General features: G+C 32.5%; 1 pseudogene; it reads left to right on the top strand.

Annotated features, from left to right (window-relative positions):
* The window catches only part of LOC117922035, a 32,218-nt pseudogene extending 6,482 nt beyond the window's left edge, over positions 1-25,736 (top strand).
* The last annotated feature ends 1,954 nt before the right edge of the window (positions 25,737-27,690 follow it).

Here is a 27,690-nt window from a genome sequence, read left to right as displayed (position 1 = left end):
TCACTACTTTATTGATAACATCTTCAATGTGTCTATATTACAATACAAAATCCCAAAACATTTAATTACGTGTCAATCAATACCAAATTAATTCACTTTAAGGACACTTTACAGAACAATCGACATGCATTTAGAACAAAGACACTTGCAAAATATATCCTAAACAAATATCTAGAGATGAAATTTCACCATGAAAATACTTTGACAACATCCCCTATGTGTCTAGATTACAACCCAAAAGGCTAAATCATCAAATCATATCTCGTTTAATTCTTGATTTAATCACAAATATATTGATTAGAAATAGAGCAAAATCCTATAGCATGGAAATACTAATTTAATTAATCTATCTATAAGCATGATAAAATTATGAAAATAAAATAAAATTGTACAATACCTTCAATATATCTAACTTACAGAAAAAATAACATGACTTAATCATACAATGTGAATTTTTAAATTAAGCCAAACTTCCCTTGACTACAAAAAGGGGTTAGTGCAACAGGTGTAGGAAAAAGAGTTTTTTTCTTCTACTTAGTGAATCGATTTTCAACAAATCAGGGTCCTAAAATTAAACTTAAGAATTTATATTAATGGAAAAATATCAAAACAAATTAAAGAGATCATGAAATAATTTAATTTTAAAAAACAATTTTGGGTGTGCAAAATAGAGTGAAAAAATGAACATATTGAAAAATTGGTTTATATCTCTTGATTGAAAAATGATTTTAGACTCAAACAAACTTCTATCAATATATTTGCGAAGTCTACAACATCATGCAATCATAAGAAAAATTTTAGAGAGACGTTAAATAACCTGATTCAATTTTTTAATTATAGAGGTTCAATAATTCTAACAAAATGACAGCAAGGTGAACACTCCAAACATCACAATAAAAAATGAATAACCAAAAATAAAACCAAAGGCATAAAAAATCAAATAAAGGATCTCTTAGGCACCTATCGTATGTTATCAAAAGGCCTCAATCAAATGAAAATAATTCCAAAGAAAATAACCAGTCATCAACTTCTCATTAATATGTCATCAACAATCTGATTAACAACAATCAAAGTGGCCTTCATTATCTACCCCAAACCAATAGAATTCCTACACTTAAACATGATGGGAAAAAAAAAAAAAAGATATACATAATTGAGATATGCAAGAAAAAAAATCATACATTTCCTCCAAAAGATTGCAAGCTTACTTCTTTCTTGTTTCCTTGCACTGAGTCTTGCCTTCTTGATCTTCAACACTTCAACTTTTCTTCTCAAGATGCTTCATTTTTTCTTCAAGATCAGTTAGTGTCAGCTCTAACTCCTTTTTTCAAAATTAGTCTCTAATAGTAGTGTACCTCTCGATGGTAGCCCATATATTCCAAATAAAAGTTTTCCTATGCATGAATCTCTTCTCCTCATGCAACATGCAATCGTGTCTTCCTAAAAAAATATATCTCTTCCTTCCAAAAAATCCCCTCATGTGTGAACCCAAGGGAGCTAGACTAAAGTGCATCTAAGGGAACTAAACCAAAGTGCATCTAAGTGAGCTAAACCTAGAATGCATCTAAGTAAGCTGAACCTAGAATGCAACTAAGTAAACTAACTAAGCTAGACTAAGCATGCGACTAAGTGAACTAAACCTAAAATGCAACTAAGTGAACTAAGTGAGCTAGACTAAGCATGTGACTAAGTGAACTAAACCTAAAATGAAACTAAGTAAACTAAGTGAGTTAGACTAAGCATGCAACTAAGGTCACAATTGGGATCCATAAAAAATAAAAATAAATAAATAAATAAATCCATCAACAACGAATCTTTGAAGGTGGCTTAAAAAATAGTACCAAATGAGCAACAAATAAACCACCATGGGATGACTATAAGGCAATGAGAAGTGAAGGAAAATATATTGAATAACATATGCTACTAGGATAAGATGGAGGGTCTACACTTGCATATTGTCTTATTTGTCTCAAAAGGTGACCTATTGATTTGTTTGGTTGTGGAGATAAATGTAAAGGACGTTTAACCCCCTCCAACTAGTGCGGTCATGCATTGAGCTCCCAACTTGAAGCTAAACATACTAAAAGCCTTTCTAGCTAGAGTCTTGGCAAGAATGTTAGCTATTTGAAGATAACTAGGAACATATTTAGCATAAAGGTGTCCCATAACAACTTTTTACGGGCAAAATGGTAATCTAATTCAATGTGCTTTGTTTGTGCATGAAACACCATATTTTTGGCCATGTGTAATGCACTTATGTTATCACAAAAGAGAAATGGAAATTGGGGAAGTACTAAGCTAATGTCACATAAGAGAAATATAAGCCAAGTTAATTTTGCAATAGTTGCAATCCTTGAGTGGTGCTTTGCCCCTATTCAAGGGCATGTTATTGACTCTTGTTTCTTAGAAGACCAGAAAATACAATTGCTGCCAAGATAAACACAAAATCAATGGTGCTACTCATTGTAATCGGATAATTGAGACAATTAGAATCAACAAAATCATATAATGATATTGACTTTAAGCCAATAAGAAAATGTTGTAATCTAGGGTACCTTTTAAACAACATAGGATTTGTTTCACATCCTTCAGATTTGCCTTGGTTGATGGAGGTCTTGGCACACTTTGTTAACTGCGTGAGTGATATTTGGTTTCGAGGGTTCCAACCAAGGTGTCATACTCAGATTGAAATTTGTAAATAATCTATAATTAGTGAATCTTTAATAGATGTAAGTGTGGCTATGCCAAAACAATCTAGCATATGTGCTTTCTAAAAAAGGCCCCTAGTAAACTTTTCTTAGGAAATGTACAAACCACCTCTTTGGTTTAGCTTTTAGAGCTATTATTTTTTTATTTAGCATTTAGAGTCATCATTTTTAGTTTGGCATTCAGAGCCATTGTTTTTAGTATTGGCATTCAAAGCCATTTATTTTCCTAGTGTTGGCGTTTAAATCCATTCTTCTTAGTTTTAGTGTTTAGAGCCTTTATTTTTTATTTGACGTTTAAAGGCAATTTTTTTTCTCTCTCTTTGGTGATCAAGGTCGTAGTTTCTTAGTGTTCAAAGATGGTAATTTTACAGTCCTTGTTCTCATTATTTTATCATATTCATTATTTCCATCATTTCATCGCATAAGCTTTCTTTAATGTCCCTTATCCAGAGTACATTTTTTCCCTTGTGTGGTCAATCCTTGAGTTTATCATGTCATGTGTCAGGACAAAATTTCAGGTTATTTTTTATTCTTTGGTATAGTTCACTTCATGTTGCGACGACGGAAGTTTTGATGCAATCATCGTTAATCAAGAACACAAAGATAAAATAATCAACACAAATGGTACACGAGGTTTTAATGTGGTTCGGTCAACCATGCCAACATCCACAGATGAGAGAGAATTATTTCACTCTATAATAGAGAACATTATAGAGGACAGAACCAGAACATTACAAAGGACATAACCAAATACAATTATTGGGTTCTCGAAACATCTTATGTTTCCCCACTCTTCGTATCCCTACCCTACCATGAACCTTTTAACTCCATCGGGTACCTCCCGTTCTTCTTTACATCTTTATCCACCTTGTATAGTCTTTACATGCCCATCTTTATCTCATAACTTTTTCTCTTCATGACCTAGAATATTTATAGGGATATTTCCAACACCCTTCCTTATTCTATAAGAAAGTCTAATATTACAACAATATATCAACCTAGAAATATTCTATATAATATTCTTTACAAAAAAAACAAAAAAAAAAGAATCTATACTATTTAGGAATTTGGGACACTTCGTTTCACTCATCTCTCGTGTATCAGTGATCTATTCATTACACTCTTGATCTCTATCGAAGATGGGCATATTTTTAGACCCTCCATTTTGTCATCTTGGCACATTTTATCTAGTAGTTGTCTTCCTTCATATCATGATCCTTCATTGCGCACTTAGAATTTATTTTTTAGTTTTTATTGTGTCTCCATTGGTGGTCTACTGCTACTCACCTTATCATAGTTTTTGGACATTTTTTGGATATATATCTTGAAGGATTATATGGATCCTTATTGTGGTTTTTTTTAGTGGCTCTGGTTCTAGTTTAGGAGTCTATTTTCTAGTAAGTCCTTCTGTTGTTTAGTTTCTATTTTTTTTAGTGCATTAGGTCTGATTTTGATTTTGATTGCATGTTTTTAGGTTAGATGAGCTTTGGTTTGTTATTTGATTTTTAGGGTGTGATTGATTTTTGATATTTTAAGTACATGAATGATTTTTGATATTTCGAGTGCATGTGATTGATTTTATTGCATGATTAATTTTTGGTGCATGAGTGATTTTAATTTTGAGTTCACATTTGAATCTTGAATATTTGATTTTAATTTTGAGTTCCTGTTTGATTATTAATTGTGATTATATGTGACTTTAATTTTGAGTTTATAATTGATTTTTTATTTGTGATTGCATGATTGATTTTTAATATTTTAGTACATGATTAATTTTTTATTGATTGAATGTATGTGACTTTTTATCTTATCTTTTGAGTGTTTCCATTTTGTCCCCTTGGCATGCCCTGATTAAGTGTCCTTTCATTACTCCACAGTAGTTTTTAATGGCCCATTGCTACTCATATAACTTGCTTCTTTGAGCCATTTTGGATATTAGGTACACTTTTAAGACAGTTTGTTGAAACATATTGAGGCCCATTAGGCACCTAGCCCACTTAGGCTTACCCCAGCACCCGTAAGTCATTTGCATGGTTAACATGGCTTGCATGGCCTACGTAGCTTGCATGTCTTCTTTATAAATACATGTTGCGTACTTATATCTAGTTATTTATTTATTTATTTGTTCATTTTCATATCTACTTATATATATATAAAATCATTGTATATTTTTATTATTATTATTGTCATTTTATTTTATTTTTTTAATTATCATCATTAGAATTGTTTTTGTTACCATTGTTTCTATTATCATTATTATTATTATTAAGATTATTATTATTTTATTGATATTTTTATTATTATTATTATATTATATTATATTATATTATAAAGAAATGAGAGCTTTTTGGTCAAGAACAGGTAGGTACACAATTGATTGCAAGTGTTATCTTGTTCATAAATGAAGTGGATCTCTCAATTTTTAGGTTTCTAAGCTCGGGAGCCAAAAACAGCAAAAGGTAACCTCGACCGGTTGAGCTAGGGGTCGATCGGATCACTAGCCATTGGAGCATTTAATGCTTTGACAGGTTACTGTTGCCTCGACCGGGAAGAGGAGGCTAGTGTGAGAGAGAGAAGATTTTGGGCATCCTCGATCGAACCTCGACCGGACAAGGGAAACCGGTCGACCAGTTCCCCAACCGGTTGAGCCGGTTGGCCATAGCCTCGACTGGTTGAGCCATTTGGCCCCAAAAACCTATCTTTTTCAAATCCTTTCTTTTCTAACACTTAGGCAAGGTCTTTAGGTGAATTATTATGCCAATTTTAAAATATTTTGCCTAAGGTATATTTGATAAAACTCGGGTTTTAATGAAATTGAAAGTTTAAAGGATAAATCGAGTTTTCAAAGATGCATAAAATGGTATGAAAAACTTAAGTGCACCCATGCATTCATCTTACATTTGTTTTCTATGATCACAAGTCTTCCAAAAGTCTCGATCTTGTATTCATTTGGTCATTTGATGAATTTTCGAGTTTATGCCTAAGATTCTTAACCATTAAACCAATTAGTCACTTAACCATCTTACATCTGTTGCATAGTCTTTACAAGCCCATCTTCATCTCATAACTTTTTCTCCTCATGACCTAGAATATTTATAAGGATATTTCCAACAACCTTCCTTATTCTATAAGAAAGCCTAATATTACAATAATATATCAACCTATAAATATTCTATATAATATTCTTTACAAAAAAAAAAAAAAAAAAGAATCTATACTAATTAGGAATTTGGGACACTTTGTTTCACTCATCTCTCGTGTATTAGTGATCTATTCATTACACTCTTGATCTCTATCGAAGATGGGCATATTTGTAGACCCTCAATTTTGTCATCTTGGCACATTTTATCTAGTAGTTGTCTTCCTTCATATCATGATCCTTCATTGCGCACTCAGAATCTATTATTTAGTTTTTATTGTGTCTCCATTGGTGGTCTACTACTATTCACCTTATCATTGTTTTTGGACCTTTTTTGGATATATATCTTGGAGGATTGTATGGATCCTTGGTGTGGTTTTTTTTTAGTGGCTTTGGTTCTAGTTTAGGAGTCTATTTTCTAGTAAGTCCTTCTGTTGTTTAGTTTCTATTTTTTTAGTGCATTAGGTCTGTTTTTGATTGCATGTTTTTAGGTTAGATGAGCTTTGGTTTGTTATTTGATTTTTAGTGTGTGATTGATTTTTGATATTTTAAGTACATGAATGATTTTTGATATTTTGAGTGCATGTGATTGATTTTATTGCATGATTAATTTTTAGTGCATGAGTGATTTTAATTTTGAGTTCACATTTGAATCTTGAATATTTGATTTTAATTTTGAGTTCCTATTTGATTATTAATTGTGATTATATGTGACTTTAATTTTGAGTTTATAATTGATTTTTTTTTTTGACTGCATGATTGAATTTTAATATTTTAGTACATGATTAAGTTTTTATTGATTGAATGTATGTGACTTTTTATCTTGTCTTTCGAGTGTGTAGACCCTCCATTTTGTCCCCTTGGCATGCCCTGATTAAGTGCCCTTTCATTACTCCACAATAGTTTTTAGTGGCCCATTGCTACTCATATAACTTGCTTCTTTGAGCCATTCTGGATATTAGCTACACTTTTATGATAGTATGTTGAGACAAATTTAGGTCCATTAGGCACCTAGCCCATTTAGGCTTACCCCAACACCCGTAAGTCATTTGCATATTTGGTTAACATGGCTTGCATGGCCTACTTGGCTTGCATGGCCTACGTAGCTTGCATGTTTTCTTTATAAATACATGTTGCGTACTTATATCTAGTTATTTATTTATTTATTTGTTCATTTTCATATATATATATATATATATATATCCATTGTATATTTTTATTATTATTATTGTCATTTTATTTTATTTTTTTAATTATCATCATTAGAATTGTTTTTGTTATCATTGTTTCTATTATCATTATTACTATTAAGATTATTATTATTTTATTGATATTATTATTATTATTATTATTATTATTATATATTTTTTTATTTCTATTTCCAAAATTCCTTTTTATTTATTTTTATTTTATTTACTCATTTATTTAGGCTAAAAAAAAAAAGAATTTTTGGTGGGAAAGTGAAAAATAGACCATGGGGGAAGGAGACATAGGTTGAATTTTTGGGACAATTAAAGAATTTTGGAGGGAAAGTGGAAAAGGGCTCAAAATGGAGAGAAAAACAAGAGGTAGAGGAGCAGAAGAGAGGAAGCTTGACTGGCTTTGCCAATTTTTGGAGGTAGGTCTCACTTGACTGGCACGTGAGTTGGAGAATAGAAGACAAGTAATTTGGGGAATTGGAAATTTAGAAAAATGGTGGCATGTTGAGAGATCAGCAACATCACCAGTATTAAAGAGCGGTCATTTCCTGATGAGTGGAAGGCGAACACACCTTACTCGGGGTGGAGCCTTTCAAGTAAGATCACTATGATTTTCATTTCTTCTTTGTTTTCAATACTGTTTTATTTCATTTTCTTTAGATTTATGAGCGTTATCTTGTTGATTTGGTGTGGACATCAGGAGTTATTTGGTTGCTTTGACTGAATCTAATTGTCTGCATACATGCTCTGTTCTGGTCACATTTTGGATTCTTTGATTTCCCCTTGTAAATAGTTGGATTTATCTTTGGGTTTGGCATTTGATAATCATATTGCTACTCTCAGTTTTTATTACTTGTTCTTGATTTGTTGTTTAGGCATGAAATGTGGCTTTTGTTAGTCCATTTTGTTTTACCCATTTGTGCCCTGTTTTTGTTGCTTTCGTCTACTTTTGGTTCACGCCCTTATGGGCACACAGTAGCTCTAAATGGTACAACCTCTGAGGATGAAGATGCGACATTGTTTGACATGGGAGCTATATATCATTTTCGTGGCTCGCAATACTGTAATATCTATAATGAAGCCTAGAGTTAACTGGACAGATATGTACAAAGCTACAGAAGATGAGGGAGCCACTAACTTTTCCATTTCGAGACCTACTGGTGATGATTTGCTCCCAAAATGAAAGCTAATACAGTGGCACAAGAAGTGACCTTCAAGACTGGACAGGTTATACTTACTGCATATTTACAATTGCGGGGTGGAGAAGTATTTTTTTGGCCTATGTTTCTAAAATCTGAAGATGTGAATGGATCTACTGCTCTTAGAAACTTGAAATTATTGTTTAGGCATGCCCGTCATACCTGTAATAGCTGAGCTTCTTACTCTTAATTCATGTGGTTGGATTTCGACAACCCCACAAAGACTACATATCTCCACATAAAATCTACTGGAAAATGGAATGAGAAGATGGAGATTGTCAGAACTGAAACAGTGGCACGACATATGGTCGGGCAGCAATGCTTCTATCAATTGAAGCAACAGAATGCACCATAATCATTGATATCTGATTTTCAGGCTATACTTTTGCTGAGTTAAAGCTTAAACAGTCCTTGTTACTCGGAGAGAATAGGGAGATGCATGCATTGAATGTCCAAATCTTCCTTAAGACGCACCGGACTGATTATGCATTGGAGCTTTAACTGACGCACCTAGAGATCTCCATCAAGGCTGCATCTGTGGATTTTACACAGCAGGCTGCCACTCAAAAAGCCCCTCCACGCACAGATTTTTGCACCACCAGATTTTGTGAGAGGTATCCACCACGCACTACTAGGATGAGAATAAGGTCGCCACTTTGAACCTCCACTACACATCAGTTTATTTTTTGTAAAAAAAAAAAAAAAAAAAAGAAGGCTGCCACTTTAAGAATATGGCACCACCGGATTTTGTGAAAGGCATCCACACGTTTTGATGAAATTTGGACGGCAACCATACCATGCAAAGAAGATGACAACAAGCTGCCACTTTGAGGACGTCTCGGGATTTTCTTTTAGAACATGTAGCGTATAAAGCATCAGATTGGAAGGATTAAGAGTGTTCTATCAGCAGCCCCTCTTACACGGTTGAAGGTAAGTTCTCTTTTTAAATTCTTGTTTTAGTTTAGTTTAATTTGTTCTATTAGTTTAGGTCCATTTATGATTTTTCATCATTAATTTAATCGATCCTTGGTATTACAGTTCATGCTTTGATTTGGTTTGATCCCATTATTTTAGTTTGAGTATTTCTTATATTTTTGGTATATTGGCTTCTAGGTGATGCAGTTTTTATTTTGAAATTTGTCTTGATTTATCTTAATTCGTTTTAGCTAGTTAGAATTTTTCATTATAGTACACTGTACTCTACATCTGTAAATTGGAATCTGACAACTTAGAAACCCTTTAAAATTTTTCTAACTATTTTATGATATTCTAGACTCCTTGAACTTGATTTTAGAATCTTTCTTGGGTCAAATATGGTTTTCCAATTAGGAGATATAAATCAATTTTTCAGAAGGTTTAGTTTTCACTCTGTTTTTGACACTCAGTTTTGTTTTACAAAATTAAATTACTAAACAATCTCTTTAATTTCTTTGAACATTTTTCTCTTAATCTATACCTTTTGAATTTAATTTTTGATGCATAAGCTATTAATAAATGATTTCTAAAATAAGAGATATAATTTTTTCTTCTTGCACCCACTGCATAAGGGCTCTTCTAAATTAGAGAGATGTTTATTTACTTTAAAATATGAATGTGTTATTGTCCTATGATTATTTTTCATATAAAATAGAAAATTAAGATAGTTGTGTGAATTTTTTTATTTATGAGTTTAGGACATCTATAAGTTAATTGGAAAAATCAATTGTTGAATGCCTTAAAAAGATGCCCTGTTCTGGACCTATTATCATCATTATGAAATCTGGTACTAAATGAGGGATGGTCAATTAATTTGGTCACTTAGATGATAAACTAGACATATAAGAAATGTTCTCTAAAAATTTCAAGATAAAACCTAGATTCTAGATATATTTTGTACAGTCTTGTACTTTGATCATTTGATGACTTTTTTCTGTGAAGTAACCCATTTGTGAATGAATTTGTTATTAATTGGTATATAATTGATTAATTTGGCCTATCGGATGTTAATTCGGACATGTTAAAGATGTTACCTAATTTTTATTTTGGTGAGATAACCTTTCTTGATATTTATTTGGAGTTTATTTTGTGAACCAATATTTTACCCTTTTAATGATATTTCCTTTCCTTTTGATAATTTGGTCACTTTGAACATGCTTGTGAATTTTCCTTGATTTGAGACATGCTAAGTATATATATTATTATTATTCTTTAATCTCATTATTATTATTTGTGAATTAACCCCATTTTTATAAAAGCACAAATGCTTGGAACTTAGGTATGCTCTCTATCTTCCCATTTCAAAGTTCCATGAATATTTATGTCATTGGAAACTATATCCATGTTTGAAATTGACTTCAGGTGCCTTGATGTTCATTTGATTTCCTTTGACAAAATGCATGTTGAGTGATATAATACCTTAACTTACTTTGGTGTTTTGTGATGGCATTTAAGTTTCTGATCCAGATACGCATATTATCCTTTCTTTATGATTATGATTATGATTTGAATCCTTGTTTGACATGTTAAAATTATCAAAGTTTTGAAATCACCTTAACCTACTTAGGCATCTTCAATCAACTAACTAATTGACATACTTCCCTCAACTTAACTAGTAGAGGCCTTTTTAGGGCTTAGAGGGGTGCTATCTCTTTGGAGGTACCTTCCTGATAGGTAGCTTGATCCCTGAACTCAGACTCAAGTTTTTCGTAGATAGCTTTTCCAAAATTTAGGAGTCATTTCAGAGGTTTTGTTCTTACTTGATTTCCCATTTAAAAAATAAACAAAAGTAAGCGGTGATTCCAAATTTTAATGAAAATGTAGCTTTTCACAAATCAAAGCGAGTCTTGTCATCCAGTAGGGACACACATGAAAAATGCAAGTCCACAAATTGGCACGGCATAATTTGAGAGAAGTTTCTAGAGAAGCAATAATTTTTTAAAATGAAATTTGAGAGAGAAAAACATTATTCATGTTTTTCTTGAGTTGGTTGTACACAATTGATGATTAGAGTGGGTTGATTGTGGAGCTATTAGAGCACGCCTTTAATTGAAAGTTACAACATAATTTTTAAAGTGAAGATGCAAGCATGAAATGTAGCAGCATTCAGTTAAGGAGAGAGAAAACATGCAGCAACGTTGATCCTTAGGAGATGCAGCAGAGGAATATTGGAAAAGAATTTGATCCTTAAGAGACGCAGTAGAGGAATATTGGAGAAGAAGGCATGCATCAGCCATTGAGAACACACACAGTTGCATAGATTAGATTTGTGAAAAGTAAAAAGGACACCACCGAATTTTGAAAAGGAAGTTAATTTGAGGTAAGTTGCTGAATTTTAATTTTAGTTTTGATTTATTTTATACCTTTTTTTTTCCTATTTCTTCTCATTTTCATGATTTTGGATATATTAGATTAGGTTGGGTGTGGAGGAATAGGACACACATGAGTGTTGGATTAATTGATGATATATTGCTTGAATGTGAAATGTTTGTTCATTAATTTTAGAATTAAGATTAGGTTTCTTTTAAATTTGTTTTACCAAAAATAAACGATTGAAAAATCATGAAAATAGGTTTTGAATGTTAGTGTTTTTGTATTGATTCATGTCTCTTAGTTTTTATTTTTAGGTTAGTTGGTCCTTATAATCTTTCATCACTAATCACACATATAGGTCATTAGTTGAGTTCACCATGTATCTCTATTTTCCGTATCACTTGTTCATTTCACTTTTGAGTCAATTTTATATGCTTGTTTATGTCACTTTAGTGGCTTAATTTTGGCTCACTTTCAAGTCATTTTTAGTCATTTTTAAGATGCACAAAGTACACAATTCACTTCACTTTGAACACTCAATTTTTTATACACACACAATGATCTTTAGGATCCTTTTTAGTGATTTATGATTTTATGTGTTTTAATGATTTTGAAAGTATTTTTAATTGTTTCGAAAACAAAGTGAATCATGAAAGTTCACTATTCAAATCCATCTTAGATCAATTAGGTGAAAAGAAGACTATTTAAAAAAAAAAAAAAAAAAAATTTGCTACCTTGTTCATTTGGTATGCATATTTGAAAGGGTTTTCATTTATTTTTTATTTTTCTCATATATGAATTAAATTTATAGCTCCAGTCAATGGAATCATTCCTACCTTATTCATGCTCACATGAGGTTAAGGAAGCATAGATAAATTCATAAAAATAAAAAAGGGACCTAGTGAATCCCTAAATTCAAAGTTTTCAATGGTTATTGTTTTAGACTTCTTAACTATGTGAAATAATTTTTATTTTTTTATTTTTTATTTTTTGAGCTTGAAACGCTTCTCCAAGTAAGGCATTTAAATTAGTCTTTCAGTAGGTCTAATTTCAGCACTATTCTGGATACCTAAAATAGTTTTTTTAAATTAAATTATTTAGTGATTTCCTTAATTTATTTTGATGTTTTTTCCTTAATCTAAACTTCATAAATTATAATTTAGACCCCTGTGACACTCAAAAATGACCTCCCAAGTAGGAGAAATAAATTTTCATTTCGACACCCACTACATCGGCTCTATTCTATAATTAAGGTTTTTTTGGTTGAATTTCAATAAGTTCTTGTATGATTTAATCTCGCTGTTATTTTTCACACAATGAAATCTTATTGAAGAAATTGTATAACTTTTTATGTGATTTTAACATACTTCTAAATTCACCAAATAAATTAATTCTTGTATGCTTTGTAATTTGTCTTGTTTTTTACAAATATGAATTGTGATCAAATATGGTATTGAATGGAACATAATTAAATAAAGGAACATAATTAAATATGGTTAAAATAGTTTTTTAAAATTAAATTATTTAGTGATTTCCTTAATTTATTTTGATGTTTTTTCCTTAATCTAAGCTTCATAAAGTATACACCTAAGTTACAACGGATAGAAAAGACAAGGAAAGAAATGATATGATTTTTGAGTTGAAAATCATATTCATAATGTTAAGAAACTGAAAAAAGATAATTAAGGATAGTCAAAATGTTAGCTAGTTGCAATGATCAAAAGGTGATCCCATGTTTTTTCTTCCTTTCATCACCCATTGTTTGGACATTAAAAAATCACTTATAATATCTTTTGAAGGAGTTTCGAAAATCACTTTGAATAAAAGTACCTTTTTCATGTCAAATTTTTTTTTTTTTATATTTCATTATTTTAAATTTATTGTTATTTTGATTAAGAAAAAAAAAACAAATTCAAATGTAATTTTTTTTTTTACTATTTTTAAAAACAAAAACCTAACATTTCTATAAATTTTATAATTACAAACTCGAAAAATATAAATATAAAAATAAAAAGTATAATTATTAGAGGTGTATAAAAAATAAAAAGTATAATTATTAGAAATGTTTAAAGTAACAAAAAGAAATTTTATTTAATAATGAAAAAAACATAAGACAAAATTATTTTAAAAAAATAAATTAAAATTTGTAGCAAAGTGACCTACGCCATGGCCCATCGACACGACCTGGCATGACACGATTAGCCTGGGGGCTTATGGGTCATGTCGAGCCACCTATTTAGCATGCATGGGTTGGCCTGACCCGATAAAATTTTTAAGTGGATCGTGCTGGCCTAACACATTGGCCCATTATGGCCCGGTAAATAGACCCATTGGACACCTCTACGTAGAAAGGATAAAAAAAAAAATAGGGTGGATAATATATGTCATCACTTATCCCAACCCATATTTGGTTAAACATATGATAGGATGAGTGATGATTAAATATAGAATATGATAAATGATGAGATAACTCATCTTATCCCATTATTAATCAAACATGAGATATGATATAATATCCACTTTCTTATTCCATCTTATGTTATATCCAACCAACCAATTTAATAACTTAAAGTAACTTAATAAATTAATTTAAGTCATTAAATAAATTAAATGTGTTTGATAAAATAACTTAATGTTATAACTTAAAAGTAAAATCAACTTTAAACAATAAATAAAAACAATTAATTTATTTTTAAATCCATATTTAGTCATATTCGTATTTGATTAAACTTTTGTAACACTAACCTCTGGGTAAGACATAGGACATGATCTCCATTAAGGCCATTTTTCAAGAACGGGAAAAGATAAGACATGGTATTATGATAAGCAGAAAAGAAAAACAAGGGCCAACATGGGATCATATACTCACCATCAGTCAGTCCCAAATCATTTTTATTGCCTCGCTCCTACAAACATACAAGACGTAGCCATCTCTCTCAAAGCCTGTTGTTCATAAATTATAGTACTATTAAGGAGGCCCCACAGCTTTGAAAAAAAAATGCAGCAGTCACATGATTAACATCTACTCTATGTTCAAATAACAACCACAAGAACCATAATTATAACTGATGGCAACAACACAGAAGGTCATTTATTTCCTTTCCATTTTTTGGGGGGTTTGCAAAAATGGAATCTTTCACATGTTAGTTGATTGAGACTTTAATTGATGTGTTTACAAACTTGAATTTATAATTTGAATGCTACATACCTAATTTGAATGTTAGTTGATGTGTCATTTCTTCATGTATGTTTTAAAGTATATTAATTTTAGGATTGAATGACTGATATATTTTCTGAAAAAATATAAATTTATGTTACAAAATTCATAATTGAATTAGAAATCAATTTAATATCTTGACATAAATAAATAAGAATAAATTAAAAATTAATATATTCATTCATAAATGTAAAAAAAGTCAAATATTTCTTTTCAAAGTTATGTTGGGACAGTATTTTGAAGAATAAAATTATCTAAGAATTAAAAAAAAAAAAAAGGATATCATTTTTTTTTTTTTTTTATTGTAGAAGTTAACTTTCTCCATGTGTAAAATTTAATGTGTTGGGTCGATTGACGGATTGAAACTTGAAAGTGGCCTAAAATGATAATTATATATATATTTTTATTTATTAGAAGTGATGGGGGTTGGTGACTGACTTGGTGTTGTGCTTCTATATGAATGAGTGATTCCCACCTGGAACTCGCCATTCCAAGTTTCTGAAGTTTCTATCTTCTCTGCCCACCCAGCACCCATCTCTCTGTCCTTGGTCTGTATCATTTTAACTTAATTTATTGCAAAGAAAAGCTTGTCTTACCTTTGATATAAGGATAGTGATTGCATGACCAGCAGGTGTTTTTGGAAGGGAGACACACATATTTGTAAACTTATATATATATATATATATAGAGAGAGAGAGAGAGAGAGAGAGAGAGAGATATCTCGTCTGTTTGGTGAGTTAGAAAATGTGGAGGCTCAAGGTTGCAGATCCCTACATCCTTCTATTAGAGATATGGGGTCCTCTTTAGAATCATGTTTTCACCACCAAACAACCATAATCTCTCTCTCCCTCTTACATGTGCAGCTTCTATTTTCAGGCTTGCACGCGAACTTGATAAATTGGAAAAAGAAACATGTATTGAAACCACTTGAGTTCATCAAACAAGGTGACCATGGTGGGCCACCATATGAGGTTCACCTCCCACCAAATGAGGTTATGATATCATAAAGTAAGAAAGAAAAAGAAAAAAAAAGATATATTGGGGATACTACCATCGGATGATTTTGGGCCTTCTCACCCCAAAAATTAGCTTAAAGGGTGAGATTTTCCTGCACACTGATAAAGAGTCACCCAATTCCTTCTATAAGAGATATGGGAAAACCCAACAATATTCCCCTCATACACCAGGCCCTAGGTTAAGATACCATTGACCAGATTGTCGGATAATGAGAGGTGAGACCAGTTCCAAAACCAAGCATTGATGTCATGTTGAACAACTAATTTCCTAAAAAGTTGAGTTTGTAGGATTTGAACGCAAAATATATATCAATTGCTAACTCTAACTTGATTCTCTTGGCTTGGAACAATTGTATAAATAGATGCTTACAATTGAGGTTGATTTTTCTTTTCTTTTCTTTTCTTTTAAATTGGTTGAGACACCATCAACTAGATTGTTGGATAATGAGAGGTAAGACCAATTCCAAAACCGAGCTTTGATACCATGTTAAACAACCAATTTCCTAAAAGATTAGGTTTGTGGAATTTGAACCCAAAATATATATATTATGCACTTTAAAAATTGTAATAATTCTCTTAGTTTGGAACAATTATATAAATAGATGCTTACTATACATTACAGGGCATCTTGACACTGTATTCCCTGGAGAATATCATAAAGAAATTCTTCGCTACCTTTACTGTCATCAGGTATATATATTTTGAACCTAGTCATCAACCTAACCTCATAAATGGGCTTGGAGTGTTTAAGTATGAAAATGGCTTATGTACATGGCAGAATGAAGATGGTGGGTGGGGATTGCATATTGAGGGACACAACACAATGTTTTGTACAACACTCAACTACATTTGTATGCGTATCCTTGGAGAAGGGCGCGATGGTGGTAGAGACAATGCTTGTGCAAGAGGGCGTCACGGTTGCCAGATTCTGCTTTCATACTAGCATGATGTACTGCCTCTCGTCGCATCAGTGCATAGCATTCTTCCAAATCGGGAAGAGGATCTTTGCGTAGAATCTCTCCTCGAACTTGCTCAAAGTCACCACCCAATCCAGCAAGAAAGATGTGCACCCGTTGTCGTTCAATGGATTTCCGGTATGCTACAATGTCTTCAGGGTCTTTCATAACTACCTTATCCCGATGATCCAATTCGCAAAAAAGTTCAGTTAACTCTCCATAATATTCAGAAAGAGACTTGCCATTTTGTTTGGCAGTGAAGGCTTTTTGATTCAAAGTGAAAACTTGTAATTCATCACTTCCATCATAGAAGGCCTTTGATAATGCACTCCAAATTTCTTGAGCGGTGGGTAAGCGTAAGTAACGCTTCATAATTTCTGGACTCATGGACATTAACAACCATCTCTTCACCTTTTGATTCCCAGCATACCATTTTTCATATCCATCTTCTGACTCTTTTGGTAGATTTGTCTTACCTCGGATGTAGGAAAGTTTTTCCCGTTCGACAATATGCATCTCCACGAGTTGTGACCAAACGTCATAGTTTGATTCAGTCAAAATAATTCCTGGATTGAAAGTACCTTCAAATTGAAAAACAATAGTACTTTTTTCACTCATTTTTTTTTTTTCTCTCGCAAAGGAGGGGCAATTGTTAGCCTTACGACAAAATATTCAGGATTTCAGTTCCTTGGCTCTGATACCATGTTCAAATTGATGAATGGTAGTTTTTCATTCACACTTTCTTTCATTCATGTACAGAGTATATATAGAGGGTAATCAACATTCTAAGAATGGGAAATGATGATACAAGAAAAGAATAATATAAGGAAATAACAACTAATATCTTAATATCTCAACTTTCCTAATATCTCAATATTCCTAATATCTCAATATTCATAATATCTTAACTTTCCTAATATCTAAACACTAAATGATATAAGGAAATAATGATATAAGGAAAGTATTCCTAATATCTCAACATGAAATTGTATGTTCCATAGCTTTGCCAGAGTCTACCAAGTCCAATGGGAGAATCAGTAGTTGACTATGGTAGAGTTCCTTACATGCCAGATGTTATATTCAACATTGTAAGCATTTCACCCTCACCCCAAACGAGTTTAATTAGATTTCATTCTCAGCCGTTCCTTCCAGTCTCACTCTACATCCCTATTTTGATTACTTCATAAACGTCTCATTTATCATCTTTTGTAACTGCCTAATTTATTTTCAGCATAAATCAGTTAGTTATTTGTCATCGCTCTAACAAAGTTGAAGAAAGAAAGGCTTAATATTAGGATTGTGTTAGTAGTGAGGATTGTGTTATTTTTTTTTTTCGTAGTTTAAACCATAAATTGTAACATCATGGTATTATCCATCAAAATTATTTTGAAAATATTTTATTTGGAATACAACAAATTCTTCTCTATTCTCAATGCTAATGAGTATTATTATTGTTAGACGTATTCATAGAATTTTATTTTTAAAAAAAATCAGTTTGTATTCGATAATTCCTAAAAAAGAAAATCAAATGAGAGTCTAGTTTCGGCCAACTCTTAACTGCAACTAAATTAAAAATTAAATCTTTTAATGAGGGTCCTTCATAGTTGCACTAATAAGAATACCTTATGTCTCATTTGCGTCTTCTAGAGGAGAAAGTTTGTGGTGGACAACTAAATGGAAATTAGGGTTTGAGCATTGATGAATTAAATGATTGAATGGAGAGTTTGAATTCTTTAATTGACAAGGTCTTTGAAAAGGCAAGTTCTGATGCCCTAATGAATTTGCAAATTTGAAGAATAAAAGAGAGAATTGTTTTTGGTTGTTTTTTTTTAAAAAAAAAAAATTCAAAGTTTTTGCAATCTTTATACATAAGTTACAATGGATAGAAAGAGAGAAGAAGGAAAGAAAGGATATGATTTTTGAATTGTTTGATAAAATTTATAAAGCACTTTTAAAAAGTTAAAAAATTACTTATAATATTTCTACTTTGAATAGAAATATTATCATATACATTCTTAGAATGAATTATTTGATCAAAAGCCTAGTTATAGTTGGAAATTAGGAATAAGGAGGTCCAACAACACATCTACTCCATGGCAACAACACAAAAGGTCATTTATTTCCCTTTTTGTTTTTCGGCTTTAGTGGGATGTGTAAGGGAAAAACGTGGCTTAATCATAACTACAATCTAATTTAAATGCTATATACCTAATTGATGTATCGTTTCTTTAAGTACGTCTTAAAATATATTAATATTAGGATTGATTGTATGACATAAGTAATGGACTGCGGAATACATTAGAAACTAATTGAATATATTAGACATAAATATATATAGATAAGAATAAATTAAAAATTAATATTTTAATTCATAAATTGTACAAAAAATCAAATATTTCTTATCAAAGTTGTGCTTTGGGAGTCTTAAGGGATAAAATCATCTATGAATTTTGAAAAAAAAGGATGTACTTTATTTATTTATTTGTTATAGAAGTTAATAGAAAATAAACCTCCCACACCGATCGAGTTTATTAACTTTCTCCATGTGTTACGACTTCAGAGTAAAGAAAATTTAATGTGTTTGGTCTATTCATTGATAGTAGAAAGTGAGCTAAAATGATAGGAGACCTAATGCATTGAATTCTTTAATGGTCCAAACTGAAGTGGGTGAAAAAAGAATTAATAGAAGTGACGGGGGTTAGTGACTGACTTGGTGTTGTGCTTCTATATGAATGAATGATTCCCACCTGGAACTCACCATTCCAAGGTTCTGAAGTTTCTCTCTTCTCTGCCCACTTATGGTGATTGGATGATCAGCAGGTGTTTTCGGAAGGGAGACACACATATTTGTAAACTTAGATATATATAGAGATATATCTCTTCAGTTTGGTGAGTTAGAAATGTGGAGGCTCAAGGTTGCAGATGGGGGCAATGATCCCTACATCTACAGCACCAACAACTTCGTGGGAAGACAGATATGGGAGTTTGATCCTGACTATAGAACCCCAGAAGAGCGAAATGAGGTCGAAGCAGCTCGTGAGAACTTCTGGAAAAACCGATATCAGGTTAAGCCCAGCAGCGACCTCCTTTGGCGGATGCAGGTGATTTTATCCCATCTATCTCAAGTCTTGATATCATAACAGATATTGATCTGTCATCTGCGTCCTAGATTGCAGTTTTACACTGAATATACATGTCTTCCATGCATACATACTTCTTGTTTTACGTAGTCTAGCTACATAGCTTTTCTTATTGTCATCTGATTATAGGTGATGATTTGCATGAAAAAATGAACCCAAGAAAGAGCAAGATATGGGTCCTCTTTAGAATCTTGTTTTCACCTCCAAACAAATCAATTGGTTATTGTTTTTGCACAATCAATTTATAGGATTTGTACTCACAATATATGTAGCACACTCTCTCATGCACTCTTAACGCCCTCCCTCATGAATAGGGGCAAAGCCAAAAAAATGACTTTTAAAGGGAAAAAATAGAAGACGCTACCACTTTGCTATATGTTAACTTTATTCATTTTTGCTCCTCAGCATGTGTAGCCTCCTATTTTTGGCTTACACGTAGACTTTTTAATAAATTGGGAAAAGAACATGTTGGTGAACACTTGACCTCCCATCAAATGAGGTGACCACGTAAGAAGACCATATGAGGTTCAGCTCCTAGCAAATGAGGCTATGATATCATAAAGGAGAAAAAAAAAGAAAAAAAAAAAAGAAAAAAACAAAAGATATATTACGGATACTATAAGTGTGGTTTAAAATATCAATAAATACAAACATATTAATACTTGGATTTCATGGATATATCAGAAATATTAGAGAAATATTAGTGGATAGTTTGACAGAAATATTGATGAGATGAAAATGATTCAAAATTCATGAAAATATTTGGAAAAATGATAAAATAAATAAAAATACACATGTTAAAGTTATTTTGTAAATGTAATTAACATATGTATGGTTAAAGAGAAAAATATTGGTGAACGAGGATATACGAGTTTTAATATATAATTTATTATTTAACTTATCAAATTAATTTAAATTTTTTAAATATTAGAACTTCATTATTTTTTTTATATTTTAGTATTTTTTTGAATAAATTTATATTTTTAATATTTTAAAATTAAAAGATTCAAAATTAAAAGGATAAATATAAAAAATTTAAAAGTAAAGTAATAGTAATTAATTTTTTAAAATATGATTAATGAGATACATGATAATACATTTAACATTAAAATTATAATTTATTTTATTCAAATGCATTTAATAATGTAAAATAAATGATGACACATATATGATTTCTTTAATATATATATTTTTTATATTTAATTATCATATCAATGATATAAAAAAGTCTTGTTAAGAAAATTATAATGTTGGTTTTTATACTTTTATAATAAATTAAATAAAATTTAAAATAAAATAATTAGATTTTTTTTTAATAATAAACTTTAACATATTTAAATTAAATATATATTAACAAAAGTGAGCTTGGCCAATGGTAGCCAAATTTCAACCCAAACATTTCGGCTTCGGTTCGATTCCTGGTAAGCTTGCCACATTTCAAACCATGACTACAAGTAGGTGATTTTGGGTCTTGCCCTAGGTTGAGAGACCATCAACCAGATAGTTCAATAATGAGAGTGAGACCTATTGTAAAATTGAGTTTTGATATCATGTTGAACAACCAATTTCTTAAAAACTTAAGTTTATAGGATTTGGACTCATAATAAATATTATGCACATTAACAATTGTTACACCTATCTTGACTCTAATAGTCCCGCCTAGCTTGGAACAATTGTACGAATAGATGTTTACTATTGAGGTTAATTTACCTTTTCTTTTCTTTTAAACTTGTTCTTCACTAACTCCCATTTCATTTGGCCTAAAATAAAATAAAAAAAACCTGCAGTTTTTGAGAGAGAAGAATTTCAAACAAACAATACCACAAGTGAAGATTGGGGATGGTGAAGCAATTACATATGAGACAGCCACAATAGCACTGAGAAGGGGTGCACATTTCTTTTCAGCCTTGCAGGCAAGTGATGGCCATTGGCCTGCAGAAAATTCTGGCCCATTGTATTTCCTTCCTCCTCTGGTGAGTCTACTTAACATCTTATCACCCTCCTCAAAATCATGAATATAGACCATTTTAACAACCATTCTCAATGGCATAATTTCATGGAAAATATAGGTCATGTGTCTATACATTACAGGGCATCTTGACATTGTATTCCCTGGAGAATTTCTTAAAGAAATTCTTCGCTACCTATACTGCCATCAGGTACATATATTTTGAACCTAGTCATCATCCTAACCTCATAAATGGGCTTGGAGCTTTAAAGTATGAAAATGGCTTATGCACATTGCAGAATGAAGATGGTGGGTGGGGATTTCATATTGAGGGACAAAGCACCATGTTTTGTACAACCCTCAGCTACATTTGTATGCGTATCCTTGGAGAAGGGCGAGATGGTGGAAGAGACAATGCTTGTGCAAGAGGGCGTAAATGGATCCATGACCGAGGTGGAGTGACATCCATTCCCTCTTGGGGAAAGACTTGGCTTTCAGTATGGCCATTTTAAACACAAATTCATATTCATCCTATGCCATTTGTTCTTGTGTGTTAGACTAAATCTTATATGAAATTGTTTCTTCCATGCAGCTATTTGGCTTATTTGACTGGTCAGGAAGCAACCCAATGCCCCCAGAGTTTTGGTTCTTCCCTTCTTTTCTTCCTATGCATCCAGGTTTATGCTATGTCCACCAACTCAAGTTCTTGAATTTAACATCTACTTTGCAGTTAATGTATTTTACATGTTAAGATCTTCTTGCATGGAATTTGGAATTTGTCATATTGACTCAAAACAGAGTCGGGACAAAAAGGATAAGCGAAAAGCTGAGCAACTTGAGCTTTACATAGTGATAAGATGGCACATGAATACATACAAATCCAACCTGGGACTGGTTTATTGGTCTTAAGGGCTTCCATTGCGATGTCTACCAAAACATCTTATACTAAAAAAGATTTTATTTTCCTCTCTTTGGTATTGCTTTGTCTTGGTCTACCTTCTTTTCATTTGGGTCCTTAAATGCAGCAAGAATGTTTTGCTACAGTCGGATGGTTTACATGCCCATGTCATACTTATATGGTAAACGATTCATTGGCCCAATCACGCCTCTTGTTCTAGATCTGAGAGAAGAGCTCTTCCTTCAACCTTATAATGAAATCAACTGGAAGAAAGTACGACATCTTTGTGCAAAGGTAAGTTTTGATTTTTTATGGAAACAATTTCTTTTTCCTATGAATATGCTACGCATGCATGAAACACACATTTAAAATTGTTTAATATTGCAGGAGGATCTCTACTACCCCCATCCCCTAATATAAGATCTGATGTGGGATAGTTTGTACATATGTACCGAGCCTCTTCTTACTCGTTGGCCCTTCAAAAAGTTGAGAAAGAAGGCTCTTGAAGTAACAATGAAACACATCCATTATGAAGATGAAAACAATCGTTACATTACCATTGGATGTGTGGAGAAGGTATTTTTTCAGTAATGGATAATGACTATTCAGACAATATGTCACTTCTTTGGGGTACTGATATCGCTTAAATTGAACAGGTATTGTGTATGCTCGCATGTTGGGTTGAAGATCCAAATGGGGATTATTTCAAGAAGCACCTTGCTAGGATCCCAGATTATATATGGGTTGCAGAAGATGGAATAAAGATGCAGGTCAGAAGACAAGTTCAATCACTAATCTCCCAAACAGTTGTAGGAAAATTAGATAATATATGTTGATCTTTTTCTTAAAATTTTTCAGGTATGCAAATGGTTTGAAGCTGCTTTTATCCCTTTCTTGCCTAATTGGTTTTGAAATTATTGATTATTGTAGAGCTTTGGTAGTCAAGAGTGGGACAGTAGTTTTGCCCTTCAAGCACTGCTAGCTTGCAATATGACTGATGAACTTGGACCTGCACTCAAGAAAGGACATGAATTCATAAAGGAATCTCAGGTTTGATCTTGAATTCCATAGTTTATTGCTTTACTTCAACCAGAATCTACTTGGGTTTCTCATGGTCTATTTACTTCATACTGCCTGAAATCTTGAAGGTCAAGGACAATCCTTTTGGTGACTTTAAAAGCATGTACCGCCACATTTCCAAGGGATCGTGGACATTCTCAGATCAGGATCATGGTTGGCAAGTTTCTGATTGCACTGCAGAAGGTTTGAAGGTAACTGTTTTTGCTCAAACAATTCAATTGAGCCAGGGCTTGCAGATTAACTAAAGTTACTTGGTTTCTTACTGAAGTCCCCTCTCTGTCACAGTGTTGTCTTCTCTTTTCAATGATGGCACCAGAAATTGTTGGTATGAAGATGGAACCTGAACGACTATTTGATTCTGTCAACATCCTGCTGTCGCTGCAGGTGAGAATCATCTTCCTTACGCCATTTCCATGGTTGTCCCCTTCACAAAATAGGTCATAACTTCTTAGTAGCAATAACCCCCATTTTTTAAACCACTATAGAGTAAAAATGGTGGTTTAGCTGCCTGGGAGCCTGCAGGAGCTTCAGAATGGTTGGAGGTAAATTACTTCAACATGTTTAAGTAACTTCAATATTTCTGCATTATCTCTCTCTCTTTCTCACTCTTTGTGTTCTTTGACTCTAAATCAATGCCAATCTCTTCTCTTTTCAGCTACTTAACCCCACTGAATTTTTTACAGACATTGTCATCGAGCATGAGTAAGATTCTTGATAACATACCAGCTTTCTTTTCTAACTTTGATAGCTTTAACGTCCTTGGAGACTAACAGAACAGTGATGCAGGTATGTTGAGTGCACTGCATCAGCCATTCAGGCTCTAGTTTTGTTTAAGAAGTTATACCCGGGACACAGGAACAAGGAGATAGACAATTTCATCACAAATGCTGCTAAGTACATTGAAGACATGCAAATGCCTGATGGCTCATGGTATGTTTCTCAACTCCACTATTATTATTTCACTGGGGAAATCTTTTTTTATATATGCAGTGCAGATCCATTTAAACAAAGAAACATTTCACCAGGTATGGCAATTGGGGAGTATGTTTCACCTATGGCTCATGGTTTGCACTTGGGGGCCTAGCAGCTGCTGGCAAGACTTACCACAACTGTCTTGCTATTGGTAGAGCTGTTGAGTTTCTACTCAAGTTACAAAGAGATGATGGTGGTTGGGGAGAGAACTGTACTTCTTGCCCAGACAAGGTAATTTTTACATGCCACCCACTGCTCTGTTTCCTGGTAGAAACATGGACAAAAACAAGTAATCCTTGTGCTTGGTGATATAGAAATATACACCTCTTGAAGGAAACGGGTCAAATTTGGTACAAACCGGGTGGGCTCTGATGGGGCTGCTTTCTTCTGGGCAGGTTAGTTTTTACAGTTCCATCATCAATATGCTTACCTTGGTCTTCTACATTATTTTCACAATATGGTTTCTCCCCAAATATTTGAGTCTAACATTTCCTTTCTAACAGGCGGAGAGAGACCCAACACCTCTTCACAAGGCTGCAAAGCTGTTGATTAATTCCCAAATGGAAGATGGTGATTTTCCCCAACAGGTAGCTCACTTGGTTTTGGGAAATGGAAAATGATGTTCTTTTGTAGCTGACTATATATACTAGGTGGTAGTCTAACCATTTAATCATCAATTATCTATGGCAGGAAATCACTGGAGCCTTCATGAAGAACTGCATGTTACACTATGCAACTTATAGGAATACTTTTCCATTGTGGGCTCTTGCACAGTATGTAAGTGGGTGTCATTGCCTTAAGGCTGGTTGCATTGCCATGCCGTTGAAGCATCTGTAGGAGAAAAGCTCGGATAATGTTGAGTAACGTCGAGGCCTTTGAGTAATGTCAAGTAAATGAAAGGTTTATCTATGCCACAATTAAGTACTTTGAAGAATAGTTTGTGCAAGAGAATAAAACAATAGCAGACCCTTATTAAATGAACAACATTGTGCAGAATATATATACAAAAATGGGTAGAAAATGAAAGACAAGTCAACTACTTCTGCTTAAGTTTAGCTAATCAATTGAATCGTGCTGATACAAATGGAAAGAATAAATCTTCTCCTATTTTATATGTTAAACAACAGTTGAATGATTATGCAAAAATAATCTAGCCATTGTTGGTTTAAGGGTATCGAAACAAAGGACTAGCCCAAAAGACACAAACAAAGAACATAATGAATAGTAAGAAAAAGTTATCGGCTGAAGCGTGACAAACATGCACTGTCCTTGAAATAAATCCACCCTCCTCGAAGACAAACTTGGTGCACTTGGGTACCAGTGGTCTACTTCCAGGATTCAACAACCAGATCTCGCCTTGGGTGCACTCTGTAAGCGAGACGTGTACAACTCAGGTTCTAAAAAAATTCCTCTAGATAGATGTATGAAAGGCTCTCTGAAAACTCTCTGGAAATTTGGTATTAAGAGAGTGAAAGGTGACTTGCTTTCATAGGCCACTAACACAGTCCCAATGGGACTCTACTTGTAATCAAAACATGACTCAAAGTGGAACGAGACTCCACTAGCACAATCACAATAGGACTCTTCCCAAAAATATAAGACTAATAGAATAAAATAAAATAAAATAAAAAATTATTTGAATTTTTATAAAAATTAGCCGAGATCGCGTGTAGGATGCGTGTGCGAATGCGATGCGCATTAAGAAGTTCTAACCCAACCAGCTCGAAGCCCCACTTAAATGGGCTTGGGGCCCATGGGCGCGCGAGGCTCTCCCACACCTCTTCACAAGCCCATTAGACTAAGGAAAGTGGGCTAGTTAATAAACTCACTAAAGATGTTCCTCTTTTTCCTATGTGGGATAAGCAAAAAAAAAAAGCATTTTTCACATTTACACTCTTCCTACAATCATTGGCTCCTTCAATGAATATTCTGGTAAAGGGAAGATCCTTTGGAATAGCCTTGTTGTGGACCTACATTTTTCATGTGCATCCTCACTCGATGATGACTCGTTTTTTTAGTGAAAAACTGATTTTTTTTTTTTTAAAAGGTGGAGTTACCACTTATTTTATTTTTTAAAAAAAAATGGAAAACAAAATAAGAAATAAAACCCTAAGAGTGACTCTTTATTTGAAAAAACATGTTTTTGAAAACCCAAGTTTAAGTCCAAGAGCCAGGTTACCTATTGGGAATGTATCATACGATATCACCCCTCTAAGGCCTAAATAAAGGTCTCTACTAATGAGTTGAGACAACTATGACAATTGATTTGTAAATTAGTGGATACCAAAGAAATAAGTAATACACGATCAAGACAATGGTGAAATCATAATTTGCATCACTCAAATGAACTATGCATTAAAAGAAAAGGAAAAATCATCTAACCATACACCAACGAAAAAAATATATGAGATTTTGGAACTTTACTTTTTTCTTTTTAATTTTGGTGTAAAATGGGAAAAAAATATTGTTTATTCATGCACTCCAATAAAGCTTTCAAATTTGTTCCACAATTATCTTCAAAAGTAAATAATAAAGTACACATCAATTTAATACCACATGTTAACAAGTATATGTGTAATTTATTTTTATTATTTTTCTCACACCAATATATCTCCCTGACCACTTGCCACATTTCCACTTTTTTCTTTTTCTTTTTTTTTTCTTTTTTTTTCCTCTCCTGCCACCATAATCCATTGTCATCTATTATAGTTTTTATTATTATTTTTCTTTTTTATCCTTTATATTCTTTTTAATATGCTCGCGCATTTTCTCATAAAACTTCTTTAATTTTAATTTATTTTTACTCTCTAATTTGCCTATATTTATTGATTTTAATTATTATTTTTTGACATATTAAACTTAAAATGATAGTATATAATAAATAATTAATATAACAAATTAAATAAAAACAAAATATATAATGGACCAAA

The sequence above is a fragment of the Vitis riparia genome, chromosome 9 (assembly GCF_004353265.1).
Source record: "Vitis riparia cultivar Riparia Gloire de Montpellier isolate 1030 chromosome 9, EGFV_Vit.rip_1.0, whole genome shotgun sequence".
Lineage (NCBI taxonomy): Eukaryota > Viridiplantae > Streptophyta > Magnoliopsida > Vitales > Vitaceae > Vitis > Vitis riparia.
The sequence above is the reverse complement of the archived record's forward strand: the minus strand, read 5'-3'. Positions and strand labels throughout refer to the sequence as shown.